Source organism: Mobula hypostoma, chromosome 3, assembly GCF_963921235.1.
Source record: "Mobula hypostoma chromosome 3, sMobHyp1.1, whole genome shotgun sequence".
NCBI lineage: Eukaryota > Metazoa > Chordata > Chondrichthyes > Myliobatiformes > Myliobatidae > Mobula > Mobula hypostoma.
This window is the reverse complement of record NC_086099.1, coordinates 185,835,250-185,861,631: the sequence shown is the minus strand read 5'-3', so window position 1 is coordinate 185,861,631 and position 26,382 is coordinate 185,835,250. Positions and strand designations below refer to the sequence as shown.

The following is a 26,382-nucleotide window of genomic DNA, read 5'->3' as shown; positions in this document are numbered from 1 at the left end:
AAGGAGGCCAATTATTCAACATGTCAATATTAGCCAAAAAATTGCTAAACTTTTTTTTAATTTCCTTTGTCTACAAAAGTTCAAGTGCTTATCCTTGTAGCTTTCAAAAATTTGCAAACTTTATCATCCTTTTGGTGAAGATATTATTCCACAAATTTTTCTACCATTATCCCACATTTCATCTCTAGTTATCTATCCCTTTGCTGGTGTAAAGACGTCATAGTTATCCAAATCATTTTAGTTCCTTTAACTCTCTTTTAATTAATAAAACTATTTCCCAGCTTAGAATATAGCATTTTTAATAAACATGTTCAGTTCCTACCTGCAAGTTGCCAATATTTACAAACACAGAAGATTGCCATTAAGTGACCCACAAAGTGCTGGTGGTACTCAGGCAGCATCTATAGAGGGAAATAAACAACTGACATTTTGGGTCAAGACAGTCCTGACGAAGGATATCAGTCCAAAACATTGACTGCTTATTCCCCTCCCTCCATAGATGTTGCCTGACTTGCTGAGTCCCTCCAGTATTTTGTGTGTGTTGCAGAAGATTTCCAGAACCTGAAGAACCTTTTGTGCTTACCATTAAATGTCACTTTGAATTGCTCAGAATTGGATTAATATCAAACAAATTAACTTGCCAAGAATATTTGATAATGTGGAAATTGTGCAAATTTTGGAAAAACAAGCAAAGAAATAACTACTAGAAGAACTGATCAGGTCAGGTAGTATCTGTGGAGGTAAGGGTTGTCCAATATCTTGGGTCAAGAACCTGCATCAGGACTGAGAGAAAGATTTGAGAGAAAATAGCCAATATATAGAAGGGAGTGGTTGGGGTGAGATGGAGTCTGGTAGATGAGAGGTAGGGTAGATGGGCAGATGAGGGAAGGAAGGATGGAGATTGTGATAGAGGCTGGGAAGAGATACATAGAGACAACAGAAATTAAAATACTAATTATGGATTCTGATAAGAAAGGCAGTGGATGAAGGGGAGGAGATTGAACATTAGAGCAACCAAATAGATTACAGAAAATTACATTGAACCAGTTTTGGAAGTCAAAGCTCCCTAATGTCTTAGATGGTCTGCCAAATGTCTCTAATCCAACAGGTGTAAATAGGAGGAAGCTCTTCTACGCAGAGCTGGTAGCATTTACATAGGTATATTCAATCTGAGCTGCTCTGTAGCTCAACATGTCTCTATTTCCCCACACGTCTATAATTGTGACGTGGTCCAAGGTCCAATAGCTGAAAGTCAATAGCCAAGCAAACAAAGAAAAAACATGTGGATTGCAGATCTAGTTTGAGTTGTAGGAATCCTGGGGTATTTCCAGTACTTTGTTAAGTTAACATTTCAGAATGAATGACCATTTAGCAGAACTTCGACAGATTATCAGCCTGAAATGTTAACTCTAATTCTGCCAACACTCTGCGTATTTCCATTATCTACAGTCCGAACTTGTAGACTTTGAAAGATACTCAGCAACTCCCCAATTTTCTTTTGCTGACCATTTCCTTGAAGCTGTATCACAGAGTTCACACAAATGTTGAGAGTTTTTTGCCCCTGGTCTTTTACTTATTAAAAAAATCAATATTTATCAGATGGTAAAGTCACTATTAACATTAATGGTCCTTAATGTAAATTTACATTAGTCAAACTGCAAGCTCTTTTTCCAGCCTGCTAGTTACAAAATAGAAGACTTAAATAATTCTTGTTGAAAGAAATTAAATTTGTAAGAAAAATCAAATATCTAATTTAAATCACAATTAAGTGCTGTATTTGCATGACTTGATGGAAAATTGATGCGTCTAGTTATCTTAAAATGGGAGTTTCTGATTTCTCAATTTGTTACATGAAATCACAAGAAATGCTAAATAAGGAGTTACCTTCCCGCTAACTGAAGCAGAGGAATGATTACATCCTCAATTACCTGCTTCAAATACAGAAAAAAAGATGCCACTTTATTCACCCTTTTAAATTCAAGGATCATTTCTTTCCTGGGTCACAGACAAGTATGGTTGAGATTATAGGAAAGCACCTTGCTCCTAATCTGAGCAGACCCATTGCCAACTGACTTCTGGGACCCAAACAAGCTTACAGTGTTCCAAATGAAAAGAACAGGGGAAGACAAATTCATTGTTCATACATATAATGTTTATATTTCACGTGCTTTATCACTACTTAATTGGTTAATGATATGAGAATTTAGACCATAGATGTGCTTTCTGAACAGATAAAAACTCAATTGCTCAATTATAGAACCTCTTATTTTGAAATCACCATCTCAAGTCATCACACCACTTCAACATAATTGCTTTGCATGTCAATATTATGGTGCCTGATGTGTACCTCATCGTTGCACTACCGCAACAATTTCCACATCAAAATGCTTCATCAACCAGGAATCGGTTGGTTTACAGGCTTAAGTTGAGACTTACTTTATTGCTTCTGTGACCAAAAACCCACAAAACTGATCCATCCATAGGCTAAGAGAACAACCAATTGCTTTCAGGCACAGCCTTACAAAGGCACCTACTTCATTTCAGGGATATCTCCAGCTATGAGATACAGCAAGTTTTATTAATTCACTGTAGCATTACACCAGCTAACTTAAATCCAGACACTAGCAAATATGTGAGTTTAAGATGGCACTACTGAAGGCGTGCAGCAGCTTACTGGTAGTTCAAAAGGCAAGAAACTTGACTAAAAACATTATTAATAACTCCTTTACTGAAATAAATTGTGCTAAGCTATCACCACAAACAATGAAGAGGCGAGCGAAGGCAAAGCAAATTCAAGGGATGAACTGTGCTGCTGTGTTGCAAGATTGACACAGATGGAGTTGGAGTGAGTGATTCGGAGAGGGGTCGTCGAGGCAGAGGAGTTTCCATACCCATCTAACTAACCAGGGCACGAGGTTGGATCTCTCTAAGTGCCGTCGAGTTGGAGAGGTCGAGGACGGCTTCGGGCTGGGCAGAGTGTTCTAGGCCCCAGCAATAGGGCCTGGGGCCTAATGCAGGACGTGTTACACTGTTTGGACAATTTCAACACTGGCCTAGATAGACCGGAAAGGCAGAGTGTCAGGACTGGAGGTGAGAGCCGTGCCAGTTTCACTCTGAAGCTGTGGGACTCTCCCCAGCTGCTGTGTTTTGTGTCTGCGAGCTTCGCAGCAAGCCGCCCCACTAATGTGATGAACTGAGACTGAGGCTGCCCTGTGGATTCAGATCTAAGCACTCAATCCGGTTCAGAATGCTGTTGCTTGCATGATTTGTGTGCTTTTTCTCCTCTTTCTCTGCATTTTGGGTGTTGGTCTTCAGCCTTTCTATGAAGTTCTTTTGGGTTTCTTGCTTTGTGGCTGTCTATAAGCAGGCAAATCTCAAGGTTGTATAATTTTTACATTCTTTGATATTAACTGTACTTCGAACTTCTGAATCTTGAATCTATTTTAGAAAAATGAAAACACTGAAGTCACATACCTACTGAGTAGAAAATTGAAAGTCACACAGCTCGTTAGGAGCTTCCCCAACCAGCAGCCCTGGATGAACCATGAGATCTGCAATCTGCATTCTGGTTAGGCAACAAAGAATGATACAAGATGTCCAGGTATGGTCACAGGAAAGCCATCTCACATGCAAAGAAGCAATTCCAGATCAAACTTAAGTCACTGACGAATGTTCACCAGCTGTGGCAGGGCTTGAATGCTGTTACCCATTACAAAGTGAAATGAAGGGAAATTGCTCACAAGGCTTCGCTCCCAGATGAGCTCAACGCCTTCTCGGCCTGCTTTGACCATCAAAGCACAGGCGAACCTTCACAAACTCCCATAACCTGTGATTTCGTCTCTGAGGCTGATGTGAGAGCATCCTTCAGGTGGGTGAACTCACCGAAAGCATCCGACCTAGATGGGGTACCTGGTTAAGTATTAAAAACCTGTGCTCTTCAATTGGCTGGACTGTTCACTGAGGTCCTTAACCTCTCATTTCAGCAGTCCTAGGTACCCACCTTCTTCAAGCAGGCTTCAATTATACTGGTGCCTAAGAAGAGCATGGTAATCCACCGTGATAAAATTTATTGAGAGGTTTGTGATGAAACATCTCAATTCCTGCCTGAGAAATGACTTGGATTCACTCCAATTTGCCTACTGGAGCAACAGGTCGACAGCAGACACCATTTCATTAACCCTCCACTCAACCCTGGAACACCTGGACAGCAAAGATGTCAGGATGCATCAGGATGCTCTTCATCACTCGGATTTAACACTATCATGCCTTCAATACTAATCAATAAACTTCAAGACCTTGGCCTCAATACCCCTTTATGCAATTGGATCCTTGATTTCCCCATCTGCAGACCCCAGTCAGTTCGGAAGGGCAATCAAATCTCTTCCACAATCTCCATCAGCAGAGGTGCACCACTGCACAATGTACTTAGTCCCCAGCTCCAGTCGCTTTATACACATGACTAGCACTATTCTAAAACTATATTTAAGTTTGCTGATGACACCACTGTTAGTGGCTGAATCAAATATGTTGACAAATCAGCATATAGGAGGGAGATTGAAAATCTGGCTGACTGGTGCCATAACAACAACCTCTAACTCGATATCAGCAAGACCAAGGTGCTGATTATCGACTTCAGGAGAAGGAAACTGGAGGTCCATGAGCCAGCCCTCATTGGGGAACCAGAGGTAGAGAGGGTCAGCAACTTTAAATTGCTCAGTGTTATCATTTCAGAGGATCCGTCCTGGGTTGAGCATGCAAGTTCAATTACGAAGAAAGCACAGCAGCATCTCTACTGCCTTAGGAGTTTGCGAAGATTTGGCATGGCATCTAAACTTTGACAAACTTCTATAGATGTGAAATGGAGAGTGTATTGACTGGCTGCATCGCAGCCTGGTATGAAAACATCAATGCCCTTGAATGGAAAATTCCACAAAACGTAGTGGATACAGCCTAGTCCATCACAGGCAAAGCCCTCCTCACCATTGAGACATCTGCACAAAAATGTGTCACAGGAAAGCAGCATCCATCAACAAGGACCCCTACCACCCATGTCATGCTCTCTTCTCATTGCTGCCCAGGAAGGTGGTACAGAAGCCGCAGGACCCACACCACCAGGATCAGGAACAGTTATTACCCCTCAACCATTAGGCTCTTAATCCAAAGGGGATGATTTCACTCACCCCATCACTGAACTGTTCCCACAACCTATCGACCCACTTTCAAGGATTCGTCATCTCATGTTCTTGATATTTATTACTTGTATATTATTATTTCTTTCTTTGTATTTTGTATTTTCAGTTTGCTGTTCTTTGTACATTGGTTGTTTGTCCATCCGGTCGGATGCAGTCTTTCATTGATTCTATTGTGTTTCTTGGATTTACTGTGTATGTCCACAAGAAAATGAATCTCAGGGTTGTATATGGTGACATATGTACTTTGATAATAAATTTACTCAGTACTCAAAACATCTGGCAGTGATCTCCCATTGCATTAGAAACTATTTACTTATTTTCATGATATTTATCACATATTTAATCACAGGAACACATGAAAAGAAAGAGCAGGGAATCCAGAATGTTCTCTTTGCCAACTAACTCATGAAGATCATATTTTACCTCTATCTACCAGAGAAACAAATCTGCCCCCCAATCTAATCATTAACAACCAAACGATTATATGTCTAGCAACACACATCAAAGTTGCTGGTGAACGCAGCAGGCCAGGCAGCATCTGTAGGAAGAGGTGCAGTCGACGTTTCAGGCCGAGACCCTTCGTCAGGACTAACTGAAGGAAGAGTGAGTAAGGGATTTGAAAGTTGGAGGGGGAGAGGGAGGGGGAGATCCAAAATGATAGGAGAAGACAGGAGGGGGAGGGTAGACTCCCCCTCCTGTCTTCTCCTATCATTTTGGATCTCCCCCTCCCCCTCCAACTTTCAAATCCCTTACTCACTCTTCCTTCAGTTAGTCCTGACGAAGGGTCTCGGCCTGAAACGTCGACTGCACCTCTTCCTACAGATGCTGCCTGGCCTGCTGCGTTCACCAGCAACTTTGATGTGTGTTGCTTGAATTTCCAGCATCTGCAGAATTCCTGTTGTTTGATTATATGTCTACTTTCTTTGAATTAATAAATTCAATGATAAAATATGCATGTATGAGGGAGAAAAGATAATTGCACTCATCCCGTGCAAAATGAAAATAATTAGATATTATAGATTAAAATTAGGCACTAACATTTTGATATCATTAATATTGCAAGTTTGAGGAATATTTCAACAACTTCAATTATAAGAAATGAGTACAAATCAACGTGAATTCTGTAAAAAAAACTATTATCTGAACTAAATCTGTAAATTAGCAAGAGCTCACAGACTATACACTGTAGGGAATAATTTAGCAGTTCAATATGAAGTATATTAGAAACCTGGCTGATTTGAAATACAAGCAGAACTGCAGCTGTTGAGCCTGTCAGTCACTGCACACACCCGTTCCGTGATCAAACCCTATAAATTACAAGGAAACCTGTGTTTACTCATATAATCACAAAAGATGGCACCACTCTCGATCTTTTTACCAGAGCCAAACTTCAAAACAAAGTCAAAGACAGCTGCCACTGTGAACTTTAACACCACAAAAATGTTACTTCTGACCATTACTATCACTATCGGCTATTCATCAAAAGGCACTTCAACCAAATCTAAATGAAGTTAAAATGTCTAAAAAAAATGTGGCTTCATTCCAGGCACTTTGCTCAGGGAGTATGCCTATAGTTGATCAAATTTCCGCTCAATATTTGCACTCCACAGGTGTCTGTAAACTGACTTGCTTAGTCCAGATCCTTGGTCATCTCTTGTTCCATCCTAATTACTTAAACTCCTCAGATTGAGCCTTGAGCAAACAGTTTAACTGACTGGAAGAGCAACCCTGGGTGCAGAACAGGGCTGCACCACTTGAGTGAGGTTGATTGCTTGTTGCGAAAGTTGAGAGGCAGATAAAAAGCACAAAAAGGCGGCAGCTTCACTTCACTGGCTCTTACTTCACTGCAAAAGGCTGCTTTTCCTGCCTGTTGTGTCACTTCAGTATCAAATGCTTTTCGTAACCATAAATTGACTCATATGTCTGTGATAATAAACATGATTCAGATTCTAACTTAGAAAAAAAAGATGTGGAATGCCTGATCCTATCAATTTGACTCGACTATGAAGTCAGCTAACACATTGAAAATCAAGGCACCTCTGAAAAAGTGACCAGAACACTTAAAACAAGAAATAAAATTATGCTACAATACCTCACTGTACCTATAGTTCCTCTATGTCATTGGTGTAATTATTTCATCCGTCTTCAAACTCTTCAGAATGCTTCCACTTCTACTTCAGGGTAATCCTAATATGGGCAGAAGTTTCACCTCCTTTGTGCATCGAGTGAATTAGCTTCTTTGGCAACATGATAACCAACTATTCGTGTGAGCCTCCCTCCCAGCCTGGAGGCCTTTCTCACAGCCACATGTGAAGTGAGCTGCAACAACATGCACTTTCAACCATGACATCAGCAGAAACCATGGTTACCAGCACTCCTCCGAAATACCTGTGTGCATGCCAAAACCTTACCTGTCAGACCTGCCTCACCACTTGGAATGGAAAATCAAACTGTGTTTCTTTTAAAGTTGTTATTCCTTTCCTCTGCTGTCCCCTTGAAGTTGAAGTGAGATCAAAGAGCAGCACCTCATCTTAAAATAAAACTGTTCAAATTCAGCAGAGTTCAACAATTTCAGACCATAATTGCACTTCCCTGACAGCAAACATTGATTCTGCTCTCCTCTCACCATATGTTGCTGTGTTATTCTTTTACCAACTCCTTCTGCATTTCACCCTCATGCGATCTCACTTTAACATAAACCTTTCTTGTTATTCTCCTCCTTTCTTTCTCCACTTGCTTAATTCCAGCTGAATACTACTCCAATTCTCTGACGGGATACATTAACTTAAACTCTCTACACAGATACTGCCTGACCTGTTGAGTATTTTTGGTAATTTTGGTTTTATTTTGGATTCCCAGCATCGTTAACAAATTTCCTTCTGTACTTACTATTAAAAATATCTATTAAAAGATGGCCTCTCTCTTTTGAACACAGAACAGTGCAGTACAAGCCCTTCAGCTCACAATGTTGTGCCGACCTTTTAACCTTCTCTAAGATCTATCTAACCCTTCCCTCTCACCTTATCATCAGAAATTCCAATCAAACACAAAGGTCCTGCAGAGTATGTGCAAGCAGACTCGCAGTATCACTATGCAAAGCCCTTGAGCTGGCTGTGGTGTGAGCAAGACCCATCATCTGTCAGTTTCTGGAACGTGCATTTCCCAAGAGATTGAGAAAGCGATGTGGTCTTTGTCCAGGTTCAGCTTGAAAGTTTGAGTAACGAAGATGTCTGCTTACAATTGGCAGCGACACACCAATATAATCATAATTGGTGTTGGACAATTCTCCTCCTGCTCTTTTTCCATTAGGGGGCAGTGGTTGGGCACTCTTCTGATCATGACAAACTTTGTAGCACACAGCAGGAAGATCTGCATCCCCGAGGCCGTCTTCTCCAAAGTGGCAAAGAATTTGTGAAGTTATGACTTAAGTTCTTCACCAAATACACTTTGCACCCAAGATATTTATTATTTTTGAGTTGGTGTCTGACCCTCCCACTTCTTTTCTGATCAGGAGTGGTGGCTAGGTTAAGCCAAACAAGCTTTTGGACAATGGAGTCAAGGCTGCTCATGTTAAGGATAGAGTCACAGAAGCAGTGGCCTATCAACTGTACTTTAGATGACACGAGACCGCTAGACAAACACAATTAATTGGTCAGGCACAACACTTAGAGGCAGAGAGATGATCAACATTCTAAGTACAGGAGAAATAGAAGTTACGTATTCCACTGTATGAACATTGAATTTCCTAATTTCAGGTAACGAACACCCCCTCCCCCCACCCGTGTCCCTTTCTATCTACTTCCGATTGACCTATATTTTCTCATCTCCCCCTCCCAGCCTTCTTTCCTACCCCTCCCCCCACACAGCACCCTGCTACTAAGTTTCTTACCATTACCTCTCCTAGTTCCAGTTACTTATCTCTGTTACTCCTCATACTTTATGCACTGAGTCTCCTACCCACCTGAGTATCCAGTTCCACTTATCACCCTCCTTACTGAGGCTCCAAAAGGTGAAACCCTTTGTTTCCTTCGCATCATTTTCTAGCATCTGTCTATACCTCCATCCTCCTATCTCCGGACCCTACTCCATCTACCCATCATTTCCCATATCGCCTGCTCCATCTATCGCTCCCCACACCTCTTTACATATTGCCCATCTTTCTTCTGCACCCTCAGATACAGGGTTCTGACCAGGAATGTAGACCATCCCTTTCCTCCACATGACCTGCTGAGTTACTGCAGCAGTTCGTTTATTGTATTCTTCAGGAAAGACATTCTTGCCATTGAGGGGGTACAAAGAAGGTTCACCAGATTGATTCCTAGGATGGTAGGACTTTCATATGATGAAAGACTGGATCGGCTAGGCTTATACTCATTGGAATTTAGAAGATTGAGGGGGCATCTTATTGAAACGTATAAAGTCCTAAAGGGATTGGACAGGCTAGCCGCAGGAAGATTGCTCCCGATGTTGGGGAAGTCCAGAACGAGGGGTCACAGTTTGAGGATAAAGGGGAAGCCTTTTAAGACCGAGATTAGGAAAAACTTCTTCACACAGAGAGTGGTGAATCTGTGGAATTCTCTGCCACAGGAAACAGTTGAGGCCAGTTCATTGGCTATACTTAAGAGGGAGTCAGATATGGCCCTTGTGGCTAAAGGGATCGGGGGTATGGAGGGAAAGCTGGTACAGGGTTCTGAGTTGGATGATCAGCCATGATCATACTGAATGGCGGTGTAGGCTCGAAGGGCCGAATGGCCTACTCCTGCACCTATTTTATATGTTTCTATTGCTCCAGATTCCAGCATCTGCAGTCTCTCAGTCTGCACATGTTGGATCCGTGGCTTCAGGAGGATGTAGGGCTGTTTCATTTCCCTTTAAGGATGGTGGAATGTCTAACTAATTCCACAAAAGATGCCCAAATCTCGCTGATCTTTCAGTATAAAGAGCTGCCTGTGAGCAAAAGTTCTTCACAGGTGCATTCCACTGTCCCGGTCCAGTGCTTCAGGATACACAGTAATTTAGTGTGGTAGCCGCAAGGTCTCCATGGAGAAAGCAACAGTCTAAGGATCAGCCACCATCATACATAAAGGGCTGTAAACCCACGTTCAGAAGAAATATTTCAAATTCACGTACAGGAAAACTGATGTCATGCTGACATAGTGTAAATGGCACGATTCAGCGTGTGCTGACAATATAAACGCTTTGTATTACAAATTAGCAGATTTTACAAGAACATTTGTTTTTAAATTAACATTGGCAGTGACCTGTCCTGACACAGAATTTTGACCTGATGACTTCCGCCATCACTCTGCCTCCACAGATGTTGCTTGAACTGCTGAAACGCTCCAGCAGCTTGTTTTGCAAACAGCGATGAAAGTTGCAAAACAAAAAGAAATAAACAATTCAGTCTTTAATAAGTCAAAAAATACACATTCTTTTGTTCATTTTCCAGGTCTTAATTATCATCCATCTAGGCAACAGCCAATAAAGTTTTAGATTCCTGTATTTTTTAAGTAATGAAAATCATAAAATCCGCATACGGCAATTCCATATTTTCTTCAACCCATTATTATTCTGTTGCTGAGCAACTGGTGTTGCATTAATTATTTCTCACATTAGGCTTTGAATGCTCCGGCATTATTAGTCTAAACAGAACCTGGCCTAAAACTCCACCAGGAATTAATTCTTGGATCTGGAATTGGAAACTGCATGGAAGGATTACTTCCACAAATCTGCTTCTTTGTTTAAAAGTTCCACTCATTCTAAATGTTTTTGATTTTATCACTAACAAAGATGGTTGCCAAAAAATAGAACTTTCTAAACTGGTAAATCTATATACTCATCAGAACAATAAAAAAAACTTCAAAGTTAGATCATTGCACAATTCAGATCCATGACTTACTTTATAAATGAATTCCTCATTATAATAGAGCAGTTCTCCGAGTACATCATGACATTTATTGGCGGCATGATTCACTGAGCTTTGTCTCAGAATAATGCTTGCAGCTAGACAGGAAGACAAATATTTTAAGTATTGCCCAATGTATGACACTTGAATGAAGATTGACTTTCTCTATTCTCCTATCTGTATTAGGGACTTGTATAAGCTTACATGTTATGACATTGAGAATACTGTTCAGTCAATTTCAAGATTGGCAAAATGGGTCCTAAAATGTGCAATTATAAATAATCATACTTACATGATATTAATACTGTGAGAAGTCTCTGACCTTCATCAACAAAATGAGATTGATTATATTGTTCCCCACAATATTTTCCTACCTTACATTTTCAAAGTTTGGCTGCAGCAATCTATTTCTCTGGGATGGCAAAATGGGGCTTTGGTTAAAACTTGTCAGAAATTCTTATCTTAAATGGAAACTCCCTGCAAGTCTGAATTAATGAACACCTTGAGTTCTGTTTTTTTTTTTAAATGACTGTGCTAGACTGATCACGCTCCAATAACCCTAGCAGCAGCAGTCGTGGTGCCTATTGTAAGGTTTTTTGCTTTGTTTTCTCTCTCTTAATGCAGCTATATAAATATATACACACACACACAAACGCACGCACACACACACAAACACACACACGCACGCACATCTGCACTAACTGCAGTCCATTTCTTCAGTGGTATGCAGAGAACTACTGACTTAAATGCATTGTTTTTCTCTCCAAAGACCCTGTGTGGTCTGTTGAAGAGTTTCATCATTTGATGTTTTGATTTTCAGCATTAACAAGACTTCGTTTTACGTTGTTAACCAATTTGAGTCGCTATCTGCTACAGAGTTGGTGCTCTATTTCTTGAGCGTAGGAAACTCAGTGACCCCACATAGCTGCATTCAAAATCTTCACAAAACACATCATCCCAAATGGAATATTACAAGTTATTAATTCTTTACTTCCTTTTCAAAGAATGAAAAGAAGTTCAAACCAAAGTACAGACTAGATGAGGACAACGCTCAGTGCTTTAACTTCCCTAATATTGATTGGCACCTGATTAGTTCCAATGGTTTAGATGGGGCAGAGTTTGTTAAGTGTGTCCAGGACGGATTCCTGTCACAGCATGTGGACAGGCCAACTAGGGGGAATGCCATACTAGATCTAGTACTAGGTAATGAACCGGATCAAGTCACAGATCTCTCAGTGGGTGAGCATCTGAGGGACAGCGACCACCGCTCCCTGGCCTTTAACATTATCATGGAAAAGGACAGAATCAGAGAGGACAGGAAAATATTTAACTGGGGAGGGGCAAATTATGAGGCTATAGGGCTGGAACTTGCGGGTGTGAATTGGGATGATGTTTTTGCAGGAAAATGTACTATGGACATGTGGTCAATGTTTAGAGATCTCTTGCAGGATGTTAGGGATAAATTTGTCCCGGTGAGGAAAATAAAGAATGGTAGGGTGAAGGAACCATGGGTGACAAGTGAGATGGAAAATCTAGTCAGGTGGAAGAAGGCAGGATACATGAGGTTTAGGAAGCAAGGATCAGGTGGGTCTATTGAGGAATATAGGGAAGCAAGAAAGGAGCTTAAGAAGGGGCTAAGAAGAGCAAGACGGGGGCATGAGAAGGCCTTGGAGAGTAGGGTAAAGGAAAACCCCAAGGCATTCTTCAATTATTTGAAGAAAAAAAGGATGACAGGAGTGAAAGTAGGACCGATTAGAGATAAAGGTGGGAAGATGTGCCTGGAGGCTGTGGAAGTGAGCGAGGTCCTCAATGAATACTTCTCTTCAGTATTCACCAATGAGAGGGAACTTGATGATGGTGAGGACAATATGAGTGAGGTTGCTGTTCTGGAGCATATTGATATTAAGGGAGAGGAGGTGTAGGAGTTATTACAATATATTAGGACAGATAAGTCCCCGAGGCCTGACGGAATATTCCCCAGGCTGCTCCACGAGGTGAGAGAAGAGATTGCTGAGCATCTGGCTAGGATCTTTATGTCTTCGTTGTCCACGGGAATGGTACCAGAGGACCGGAGGGAGGTGAATGTTGTCCCCTTGTTCAAAAAGGTAGTAGGGATAGTCCAGGTAATTACAGACCAGTGAGCCTTACGTCTGTGGCGGGAAAGCTGTTGGAAAAGATTCTTAGAGATAGGATCTATGGGCATTTAGAGAATCATGGTCTGATCAGGGACAGTCAGCATGGCTTTGTGAAAGGCAGATCGTGTCTAACAAGCCTGATAGAGTTCTTTGAGGAGGTGAACAGGCATATAGATGAGGGTAGTGCAATGGATGTGATCGATATGGATTTTAGTAAGGCATTTGACAAGGTTCCACACGGTAGGCTTATTCAGAAAGTCAGAAGGCATGGGATCCAGGGAAGTTTGGCCAGGTGGATTCAGAATTGACTTGCCTGCAGAAGGCAGAGGGTGGTGGTGGAGGGAGTACATTCAGATTGGGTGATTGTGACTAGTGATGTCCCACAAGGATCTGTTCTGGGACCTCTACTTTTTGTGATTTTTATTAATGACCTGGATGTGGGGGTAGAAGGGTGGGTTGGCAAGTTTGTAGACAACACAAAGGTTGGTGGTGTTGTAGATAGTGTAGAGGATTGTCGAAGATTGCAGAGAGACATTGACAGGATGCAGAAGTGGGCTGAGAAGTGGCAGATAGAGTTCAACCCGGAGAAGTGTGAAGTGGTTTACTTTGGAAGGACAAACTCCAAGGCAGAGTACAAAGTAAATGGTAGGATACTTGGTAGTGTGGAGGAGCAGAGGGATCTGGGGTTACATGTCCATAGATCCCTGAAAGTTGCCTCACAGGTGGATAGGGTAGTTAAGAAAGCTTATGGGCTGTTAGCTTTCATAAGTCAAGCGATAGAATTTAAGAGTCGCGATATAATGATGCAGCTCTGTAAAACTCTGGTTAGGCCACACTTGGAGTACAGTGTCCAGTTCTGGTCGCCTTACTATAGGAAGTATGTGGAAGCATTGGAAAGGGTACGGAGGAGATTTACCAAGATGCTGCCTGGTTTAGAGAGCATGCATTATGATCAGAGTTTAAGGGAGCTAGGGCTTTACTCTTTGGAGAGGAGGAGGATGAGAGGAGACATGATAGTGGTGTACAAGATAATAAGAGGAATAGATAGGGTGGACAGCCAGCACCTCTTCCCCAGGGCACCACTGCTCAATACAAGCCGACATGGCTTTAAGGTAAGGGGTGGGAAGTTCAAGGGGGATATTAGAGGAAGGTTTTTTACTCAGAGAGTGGTTGGTGTGTGGAATGCACTGCCTGAGTCAGTGGTGGAGGCAGATACACTGGTGAAGTTTAAGAGACTACTAGACAGGTATATGGAGGAATTAAGGTGGAGGGTTATATGGGAGGCAGGGCTTGAGGGTCGGCACAACATTGTGGGCCGAAGAGCCTGTACTGTGCTGTACTATTCTATGTTTAGTTGAGGCACGTAACCCAGACGTCTAGGGTCAGATGGGACACAACCTAAGCTTTTGAAGGACACAGGGGAGGACGGTTGCCAAGTTGTTGTCTGGGGGCCAGTGAGTGAGAAATGAGGAGTACGGATTATCATACAAAACACAGTCCAAATGCTTTACTCTCCAATGGAACAACATTGATTCAGGACAAATGTAAAACGCACCTGGAAGAAAATAGATTACTTAAGGCAAATCAAAATGCATCTGTATAAAGTAATGTGTGTTTAATCAATTTGGTAGAATTTTTGGAAGAGTTACTGATCATAGTTATGCAGGTGATGTTATTCCAGAAGGCTTTTGATGAGTTTCACACACAGGTTTATCCACAAAGTTGAAGAAGATAGCATGAAAGAATTTCAGTTCAACTCCGTTCACTTTCTCCATATAAAAATTCCAGGCCCTGCCAACCCGATCTTCTTGTGGAATATATGATACAGTTTCATGACTTCCTTCCTCAACACTTTTTGTCCCATATATTGAGAAATGTGTTGGTGTTACTTCTTGCACTCATACAGAACTCAAAATCTTCATTACTTTGTTTCTCACCTGAACAAGGCCTTTCTCTGATTTTTTTTTTCTTTTCCCTTTTAGTATTTCTCTGTCTTGATCCCAGGTGATAGATTTGCCACAAACAACTGTAACATATCTCTGGACACCCACAAATATCGCAGGTATACTTCTGTCTAACCTTTCTGGATTTCATTCTCTAAGATTCTCTCTCCATTGTTTCTGCACCTGTCTGAGACCTCTCAACTTTCCCTCTACCAAAGCGGGTGGAGCCACATCTCAATAATTTCCTTCACTTCTGTTCTCATTTCCTTTTGTTCTGGAGAAAGCAAGAACAGAGTCCTCATGTTCCTCGCTCTCTACCCCATCAGTGCCCACTTTCAAGAGTTTATCCTTTGCATCTTCCTACAGCTTTAAGGAGATTCCACAGTGGGCACACTGTTTTACCTCCACTTCCAGCATTTTGAAGAGACTGTCTCTCCAGTCCACTCTTCAGTCTCCTCTTCTTTCGGAATTTGCAACACTTTCCTGTACATCTTCCTGCTCTCCAAGAATCCAGATAATCCTCCCAGGAGAACTAGTGCTGGCACCTCTTCAAATATAGTGCTCTGTGTTCAATGCTCACAACATGGGCTCTTCTATACAGATTGAGCATCTGCTTTGTGAAGCACTTTGGTTCAATCCCCAGAGGTGACACTGAACTTCCTGTTATTCCCACTTTAATTCTCAGTCACACTCTCACTTTGACACATCAGTCCTGCACTATTACCATGAGGCCAAATGCAAGCTAGGGGAACAACACTTCATCTACAACCTGGACACAATAAAACCTATAGGACTCAGTACTGAATTCCACATCTTCAGGTAACTTGTTTTCTCTGTATCAGAACTAACCATTCCAACAATACTGGCTCAGATTATTCTTTTTTCTCTCTCTTCCTCTATGTCCCATCCAGAACATGCCCTCTTTCTCATTTCTGCCATCAGTGAGGAGGTACACGAGTTCTCCACCATAATCGTTTGCAGTTTACATATTGCCAAAAGCAGATGTCAAGCAAGCACTCGATGCATCAAGTGTCACAATAAACAAAAATGAAATGGCCTACCCTTATACCTTTCACATCCTTGTCAGGGACTTTAATCAGACCAGTTTGAGGAAACTACTGTTACACTACAATAGAATCTGTTGTTCCATCCCTCAACCACACTTTGGGGAAGATTAATATCTGGCTATTTTCCTCCTACCTGGAGATTAGCAATATCAAAATAAACCAAAAATTTGTCTTAATGATATTTGGCTTTTACCAAAACATAACATTGTGACATGGTTCAAGTAAGTAAAGACCTTAACTTTAAAATTTACATGTATACATCATTTTCACTTTTGTCATAGTAAGAAAATGGGCATCCCAATGTGATATGGAACTACAAAGATCATGAAGTGTCAAGTGCAATTCACAGACTAATCACAACTCAGACCATACCGCTGCTACAAACTCAAGCCACACACAGAAGTACAACTACGTTAAAAGTTGGCACAGGTCCATGGCAGGGAAGATGACAAATGCAACAAATTTCAGCAAAAAAGATCAAAGCAGGACAACAAATTTCTCAAAGGAGCTCTTTCCAGAGCACAGAAACTAGCCTGCTAAATACCCAGCCTTTGACATATTCCCATGTCACAGAAGGCGCTGAGAGACAGGGAGCCAATGTATGTCGCAGAAGGTGGTTTGGGATGACAGAAGGCAGAAGAATATAAGGTTAGTTCTGAGTCATGCAGGATTCTAAGATGTCCTTCTGAGAACTACAATGGCCTCATGTAGGTGGGAGAAGTGCGGGTTTTGACAGCAAATGAGCTGAGCCAGAGATGGGTAAAATTTCTAAAGCAGAATGGAGAGGGTATGTGGAAGAAATGAATGAGAATAAAGTTTGGTTCAATCCAATAGGCATACAGCTGAAATTCAGAAGTAAAATGAGATTAAATTAATGCAATGTTTAACCACGCTTGCCACTGAGAAACATCAATATAATAGTTCAAAGTCTCTTCACAAGTTTGCTGGAGGTCAATTTTTGTAATATAGGTGTTGGAGTTCTCCTGGCACTGTCTTGGGGACCTGAACGTCTACTTGTGTTTTATCAATGATGTTCTATCTATGATTTGGTCAGAAATGGGAATGCTCTCTTCTGGTGATAGGGATCATTTCTGTTGATAACTCTTCCAGTAAAAGCCTTGGCTTCCTGCTTAAAATCTGGAAGTTCACTGTTCTAGGAGTACCATCAAGCATGTGGACTGCAGGGCTCACCTTTTCAACTATCATAGGGGCAGTTAGGTACAGTCAATATATTCCAGATAATAAATGGTACAAACCATGCCATATAGCAGCTGTAGCTTTTCTAAACAACTCCTTAATTAAACAATGTAAGTTAATGGACCAGACAGCACTGGGCTTTGCTGACATATCTGATCAGAGCTGCCAGTTTTCAGCCGCATGTGCTGTGAAATGTGGAAGTAGGGACCTATTAATGGATTTAAACTGCTGAATCTGGCACTACAAGCAGGCTTTAATTATCCTTGCCTTTGATGAGATATCCCTTCTACCACGGGACCTGAGCTTGCATGGTCGAGTTGTACTCTCTTCAATGATGTACCACCGGACCCTCGTGGTTTAAAAGAAACAGGACTGCCCATCAGATATGCAATTTTTTTGCCATCTGACTTTCCACAGTACATGTTTCTTCAACACACTTGTTCTATGGAGTGACAGCCACTGTTTCCCACTCCATGCTGCGAGTCTGGATGAAGACGTTGCTGAGGGGGGCCAAATATTTCAGCCACCCACAGAGAGGAATGGAAAACGGCACTGCAAATCTTACCCTTGGCTGCACCAGAGGTGCTTTTCATATTGGACCATTTAATTAGATTACCTAAGTTTTGCATTTGGGAGACAGCTCCAGCATTAATGCTGCAATCTCGTTACTCACTCTAGATTCCAAGGTTGTTAATTGCTTCAAGGCTTCCCTCATGCTTGGAAACAGATCATAGATTGTTTAGTCCTCTTCATCTATTTCAGCCCGCACCAAAGAAGCAGGATGTGAAATACATTGCACCCTGCCACTTCCTGTGACCCACCTATGCCACATGTACTGAGGGCCTCTTGCTGGGTTTCTTTGTTCTCGACCACAGTGGCAAAGTCTACATGATGGATAATTCCAAGCCAGCACAATGAGGTGGACCAGAGGCACAAGAGCCTGCAGATGCCAGAATCTGGAGCAAAAGCCAAACTGCTGGAAGAACTTGAGCAGCAGCTGTGGAGGTAAAGGGATGGTTTTGGAACAGCTTCTCATATTCTGCTTGGATAGCCTACAACTTAATAACATGATCACTGAATTCTCCAGTTTTTAAGTAACCCACATCTTGTGTCTGTTTCCCACTCTTAATAGCCCACCTAGATTCAATATCTCTCGGTTCACCTTTTCCAACCCTCAGCCATCCTCCCCCACAATCCCTCCTGACCTGGCTCGATCTGCCCATCGCTAATAAACATATTTACCTGAGATTCTTCCCCCTTAGCCTATCTTTATTCTCTTCCCCCATCTGGTTTCATCTGTCCACCATCTCTCCCTAATCTCATTCCATATATCACCATTAACACAACAGATTCTACAGGTAGTGGAAGTCCAGAGTGACAGACACTAAATGCTAGAAAGACTCAGCAGGTCAGGCAGCATCTACGGAGAGGACTATAGAACTGACGCTTTGGTCCGAGACCCTTCATGAGGACCACGTAACATCATCCAACCTCTGTCTTTACCTTGCACCTTCCCTGCCTCCAACTGGCTCCACCTATCTGATCTTTTCTCTTTAAACTTTTTCTATCACCAGATTTTTATTTTCCTCAATTTTCCTTTCTTCCCCCTCTTGGCTCCATGTCCCTCTTCCTATCACTATCCCTTAGCTCACCTTGTTCTACCTACAGTATTACCTACTTTCTTTCCCCTCCTTATCATTTTTCTTTTACACTGGCTCTCCTCTCTCTTCACTCTTAGTCCTGGTGCAGGGTCTCATCCTGAAATGTCAACTATCCCTTTGACCCAACAAATGCTATGTTTGTTCCTTGACCAGAAGAGGTCTAGAAATAAGTCTTCCTGCAGTTCAAATCTTCTTAAGAACTCCTGCTCCTTTCACATAATATGCAAAATTTGGGTTAAAATCTCACAGATGCAGATAAAATTCAACTGGTTTTGTTTTAGTCAGTTAGCAGAGACACAAAAGCCTGCAACCAGCATATTAAAAAGCGTTTTCATAGACTTCACTCCCCGTTGAGTAATCAACAGCTGCCATTTATGCCTTTTGGTTTTTGAAGTTTGTTTGATCAGTGGATTAACAAGCATTACATGTCCAGGGGGTGGAAGAGAAATTCTGTCAAAATCTAGAGTTTCTGAGCAGAAGGTCAGAAGATGGGAGAAAAGGTCTAGAGTTAGTCAAATAGGAAATGCAGAAAGCAGGGACGGCCAGTCATACGCCTGTTAGTAATAACCATGTTTGTGATATGCTGGCTTCAGATTTGGTTTTTGGAAGCCATCCTGATGACCTGAATATTGCTGTAAGAATAATGTTAATGTTATCAGGATTACAGGGTTCATCTTACTGCATAGCTATACTCACATAATTATACTTGGAAATCCCCAATTTGATGCAGTGATATACTGCTTATCCATACGTGATGTGGGATAGTACTCACTAACAAAATGAGTTTAGGATACATAAAAGGGTGGATCAACATCATAAAACGGCTTAAAGCAAAACTAAGGATGGCACATTCAGCTGCACTTATTGAAGTGCCTGCAAAGTATTAAATATTCTGAATAACTTCTCAGATGCTTAAAAATGACTCCATATATGTAAAATCTTATCCTCTAAGAAAAAAAATCAAGATCCAAGTAACTTGTTTAAAACTTCCCCCCCCCCATCCCAAAACTTCACATATCTTCTCCTCATCACCCAGGGCATGTCCTCTTCTCATTGTTACCATCAAGAAGGCGGCACACACTCAGTGATTCAGGAGCAACTGCTTCCCCTCTGCCGCACGATTCCTAAATGGATATTGAACCCATGAACACAACTTCACCTTTTTTAAAAAAAAATTCTGTTTTTGCACTTTCTTAATCTAGTCAATGTATTTACCAATATTTATTTCTATATTATCCTGTACTACATTGAACTGCTGCTGCTACGTTAACAAATTTCACGACGCAGGCCGGTGATAATAAAACTGATTCTGATCTCCATTTCTACTCCTCAACTTTTGTTTTCTATGCATCATGAAACTTCTCATTTTGGTTTGGACTCCATGCAGCTCAGTAATGCTTCTTCAGTCCCACCCTGCTCTCACCCATCTCAGATCATAGGCAAAGTCCACCACACTCAAGAAGATACATGATTTAGAATATTTCCACTGGGACATTTGGAGCACAAAGCAAAACCATGGGGAAAATGTGCACACTTTATATTACAGACTACACCCAAGGTCAAGGTCAAGTCAAATCAGGACTGCTGGAGTTGCAAATCTCTACTTCCGTGCAAAAACCTCAAATCTTGGTTCTTGTGGTTAATTGACCAGAAATTATTCTTGTTCAGGAATCTATCTAACTTTTCTAAGTATTGCTAATACTAAAGCTAAGACAGACAATTTTTGTTTTGGCTAACATATTCTGTTCTGGCCTCCATTTTGCATGCAATTCATATGAACATCACTTCCTGTATGTAAGCTGTTTTTCATACCATTTCCTACACGACTTAATTTGGATTGAACTTGAAACACAGAGGAAAGATATCTGTTGTGTATTTAACATTTCAGTAATATTTGAGCAATATTGTAAACACAGGACTGGCGAAGGGTCTCGGCCCAAAACATCGACTGTACTCTTTTCTATAGATGCGAACTGACCTGTTGAGTTCCTCTAGAATTTTGTGTGTGTTGCTTGGATTTCCAGCATCTGTAGATTTTCTCTTGACAGGGTGATGAGGATGTTTTAAACGAACTTGAGTCAAGATGCTTGAGTTTAAAAATTGGCAGAAAACTGATGAGTGCACAGGTTCATAAACAGTAAGTATCATATGATAATCATAAATTTTAAAAAAGAGCAGAAATAGCTGGCTACAGAAAGATAGACATGTTTGATTTCTGAAGAGATAACTGGATGTTGTTTTCTGAGCGAAATGAGCAGTATTTTTAAGCAAATGGATTTGTATGTAGTAAAAACAGGAGGGAACGTGAGTGGCTGAGACAACTACAACTTGATTGGAGATCCATACACTACTTGCATGCCACATGCCCTGCATTAGAGTTAACTGTAACTGAATTAAGAAAGGTACTGGATCTTGCAGTGTTCAAGGATAGCATTGGGAAAACTCAAACATACTGTATCAATGGTAAACTAATATTAAATGAAATTGCCACTCCCAAGTTTTACAAAGCCTGTCCAGTTCCTTATACCATGGGTGATAAAGTAGCCAGTGAGCTCGATCGCTTGGAGACTGAAGGAGTTTTTTCCAAGGTTAAGTTGAGCCCATGGACAATGCCAGTGGTCCCGGTAGCCAAGAAGAATGGGTCTGTTACAATCTGTGGTGATTTTAAGGTCACCATCAATCAAGAACTGAAAATAGATCAACATTCTCCGTCCAGGATAGAGGATATCTTTGCAAACCTTTCTGGATGAAAACACTTCAGAAAAGTGGCCTACCAACAGTTGGATATGGAAGAAGAGTCCAAAATGTTTCTCACCATAAACACTCACAAAGGGCTTTACATACAATAAGCATATTTTTAGAGAAGCACCTGCGCCAGCAGAGAGCTATGGACCAGGTACTGCAAGGCTACCCAGGCACACAGTGTTATCTGGATGACATCTTTGTTTCCAGTCAGGATTACGAGGAACAGCTCCAAAATCTCAAGGCTGTGTTAAAAAGATTAAAAGATTATGAACTTAGAGCATGATGCAACACACATAAATTCTTTAAACCAAGCATCATTTACTGTGGTCATACCATTGACACACAAGAATTTCACAAGTGTGCTGAGAAAATTCAAGCAGTGGTGGATGCCCCAAGGCCAAAGGGTCTGTCACAGTTGCTGTCTTTTTCTCTATTATAATAACAGTTTCCTGCCACACCAGGGTGCTGTGCTCCAAACCTTGAACTCATTAATGCAGATTGAGAAGAAATGGCGACGGACAAAGCAGTGTGAGGTGGCTTTGCAAAAAGTAAAGGAAAAGGTAACATCAGACATTGTACTCGCACATTATGATCCACATCATCCAGTGAAGCTTGCCTATGATGCCTCACCTGATGGCATATGTGTAGTCACATCACATGTTAGAACTTTCATTTCTATCACGTTCCCTTACAGACAACTTGCAGAAAACTTACACACAGATTGACAGAGAGGCCTTGAGTCTGGTTTGGGGTGTAAAACATTTCAACCAGTAACTATGGAAGAGGGTTTACCCTCATTACTCACCATCGACCACTACAGCCCATTTCCATTCAACAGAAGGGTGTTCCACTAACCAGCAGCGGCAGAAATGCAGAGATGGGCTGTTTCATCTGGGCACAACTACATGATCAAATTCAAGAAGGCAACTAATCATGGAAATGCTGTTTGATTGCCCAATTTATCCTTGGAGAAAGATTTACAAAAGAGGACACTCCTCCTGACATATTCTACCTAATACAAATTGAAAGTCTCCCTATTATGGCAGAGATGATGAAAGGAAAAACCAGAAAAGACCCCACACTGTCTCAGATCTACATGGTAGCCCAAAATGGCTGGAATGTGCAGCAGAGACTCCAGTTTCCTCATTCCAATCAGCATTGTGTTGAACTTGCCCTTGACAGGGTTGCCTTTGGTGGGGATTGAGCATTGCTATATCATCCAAGCTGAGAGCCAAAGTGTTGGAGGAGCTACTGTACGTGCCGGTCATTTAGGTATGGTCAAAATAAAAGCTTTGCATCCCAGGCCACCAGACACCAACTGATCAAGTAGGTTGCCATGCACTGTTCGGAATGCCAGAACTTCCAGAAGATAAGAGCAGAGCCTCTCTTTCCCTGGGAACGGTCTGCATTATCCTGACAGAATTCACATGGATTTTGCTGGACCCTTCATGGGCACAGATTTCCTGGTAGTAACCAATGCCGCTATAAAGAGACCAGAAATGTTCCCAATAGCCTCCACAACTGCCTCACACACTGCTGATCTGTTGAGAAGCCTTTTCTCAAGGACTGGTGTTCAAGAACAATTAGTCAGTGACAATGGACCACAGTTTGTTGTGAAAAATTGTCGATCATTCCTGAAAATGAATGGAATAAGACATATTAAATCAGCACCCACCAGCTGGCTGCAAATGGTTTGACAGAAAGGCGTGTCCAGAATCTAAAGAATGCACTGTGAGCAATGTCAGCGGACACACTGCCATAACACTGAATTAGAAGCTCACCAATTTCCTTCTTGCGTATCACAATGCACTACACTCCACAACCAACAACTCACCAGCTCTGCAGGGTCGTCCATTGCGCTCACGCTTGGGTCTGCTCAAACTCATCCCCAGAAGGAGTCTGCACGACAAACAGCTGAGACAAATTGAGGGCTCCTCAGACAAGGAGGTTCGACACTTCACTCCAGGACAAGCAGTCCAGGTAAGGGACTACAGAGGTGATCAAAAGTAGGTAGTTGGCAAGATTAAGGACAGAACTGGATCACTCTCCTCCTGAGTGGAGATTGCATCTGATGTCACGGGGAGATGACACATCGTTCAGTTGAAGAGCAGAGTCAATTGTTGGAGGAGGACGGTGTCCAGAGCTGTCAGAACCACTTACTGCAGCCCCAGAGTCAGCTCCTGCAACCAACACGGAGGAGGTCCCAGAACCTGAGATTGTCTCCCAGCCACAAATCTCACGTGCCATACAGAGTAACTTCCCTGGTCAGGAAGAACATTATCCCGCAAGCATAAGAAACCCGCCATAGTGATTAAATGTTTAGGCCTGAATGGGCCATTTGGAAATTGACTATGCTGTGGGCGTCTATGTGTGTGTGTGTGTGTGTGTGTGTGTGTGTGTGTGTGTGTGTATGTATGTGTATATATATATATATATATATATATATATATATACATACATACATACATACACACAGATACATATGCACACATACAGTAAGTTGAGATACATTCTGTATTGAGATAGAGTTTATTACTAAGCAGGGGAAAGTGTGTATTTTATATTTCAGTAATATTTGAATAATATGGCATATATATTTGTCAGAGTAAACATTCTTTGTTGTTTACATAATTCATTAGAGTGAAAGTACATGAATGGCATACATCATTGTGCTATCGCATTTAAAGTAAGATGAAAGTAAGCACAAGCATCTCCTGGCTCCATGTTTTCCTCCAATTAGTTTTATGTTTTGGAGTTACAAAACATAACAATATCCATTTCTATCCACTCTTAATTTGCCCTTAAGACAGCAATATACGTGAGTCATAAGTTTTGTTATATCATTAAACATTTCGGAGATATACTTTGAAGTATTATGTTTATCAGTTATTTTTATGCCACAATTTTACTCTTACTAATATGGCATAGTTATGCAGTGTGGCATGTATGTATTACCTTGCTTAACACTGATTGTGAGAATAATCGACAATAGTATATTCAGACATGTGACGATTGTGCATCGAAGTTAGTACATATTGAACTTATCTTTCTGCAGTTTCACAAGCATTATAAACTTTGAAGGAAGCTTCTTTCCCAGGTGATTTTTGAGAAGGTGTTTAACTCACTGCATAGCTTTGTACTGTATATGCACACTGCAAGAGCAGTAGATATTCAGTGAAGGGAAAAGAAAATTAAACCTCAATATTTGTACTCAAACCACCTAAACTAAAAAATTATTCTATTTTATATTCACACCATTTTAAACTTGGCTTGGATTTGAGCACTTTTGCAAATGTTGATTTTGGAATGGAAAACAGGGAAGTAAATAGCATTTCTAAAGGGCAAGAAGTGTAGCCTTTATGCTGTAGAATTCACACAGAAGAATCATTGCTGGGTCAGGATTCATCAGAGATGAAGAAACAATTCAAGCCAACATGCTTGAACTAGCTAATGTCCGGGAATTCAGAACAAATGCAGTTCTGAATCCATGGTCTTATCCTTCCCCCACTGCAAATATTTATGTAGTGATTCCTAAAGTATCCAGCTCAAATAACAAAACCTTCTCCACATCAAAGTATGGACAGATTTACAGTGGCATGCAAAAGTTTGGGCACCCCTGGTCAAAATTTCTGTTTCTGTTAAGTGAGTAGAAGATGAACTGATCTCTAAAAGTCATAAAGTTAAAGATGAAACATTCTTTTCAACATTTTAAGCAAGATTAGTGTATTATTTTTGCTTTGTACAATTTTAGAGTGAAAAAAAGGAAAGGAGCACCATGCAAAAGTTTGGACACCCCAAGAGATTTGAGCTCTCAGATAACTTAACTCTTAGACCTTAATTAGCTTGTTAGGGCTATGGCTTCTTCACAATCATCGTTAGGAAAGGACAGGTGATGCAAATTTCAAAGCTTTATAAATACCCTGACTCCTCAAACCTTGTACCAACAACCAGCAGTCATGGGCTCCTCTAAGCAGCTGCTTAGCACTTGAAAATTAAAATAAATGATCCCCTCAAAGCAGGAGAAGACTATAAGAAGATAGCAAAGTGTTTTCAGGTAGCTGTTTCCTCAGTTTGTAATGTAATTAAGAAATAGCAGTTAACAGGAACAGTGGAGGTCAAGTTGAGGTCTGGAAGACCAAGAAAACTTTCCAAGAGAACTGCTCATAGGATTGCTAGAAAGGCAAATCAAAACCCCCGTTTGACTGCAAAAGACCTTCTGGAAGATTTGGCAGACTCTGGAGTGGTGGTGCACTGTTCTACTGTATAGCGACACCTGCACAAATATGACCTTCATGGAAGAGTCATCAGAAGAAAATGTTTCTTGTGTCCTCACCACAAAATTCAGCATCAGAAGTTTGCAAAGGAACATCTAAACAAGCCTGATGCATTTTGGAAACAAGTCCTGTGGACTGATGAAGTTAAAATAGAACTTTTTGGCCGCAATGAGTAACGGTATGTTTGGAGACAAAGGGGTGCAGAATTTCATGAAAAGAACTCCTCTCCAACTGTTAAGTACGGGGGTGGATTGATCATGCTT

At 41.3% G+C, this 26,382-nt stretch overlaps 1 protein-coding gene across 6 annotated transcripts in view; it reads right to left on the bottom strand.

The window, feature by feature from the left end:
- LOC134344445 (sickle tail protein-like) overlaps positions 1 to 26,382 on the bottom strand; it is a 706,462-nt gene that overhangs the window by 303,997 nt on the left and 376,083 nt on the right. For 3 of the 6 annotated variants that reach the window (XM_063044244.1, XM_063044246.1, XM_063044249.1), the window contains exon 1: positions 7,285 to 7,512. The exons of 2 other annotated variants lie outside the window; for them this stretch is intronic. The gene's annotated coding sequence lies outside the window, so the exon portion shown is untranslated. Of the gene's footprint in view, positions 1 to 7,284; positions 7,513 to 26,382 lie in introns of those variants that run through there. One more of the 6 variants, XM_063044247.1, reaches the window with a different exon arrangement.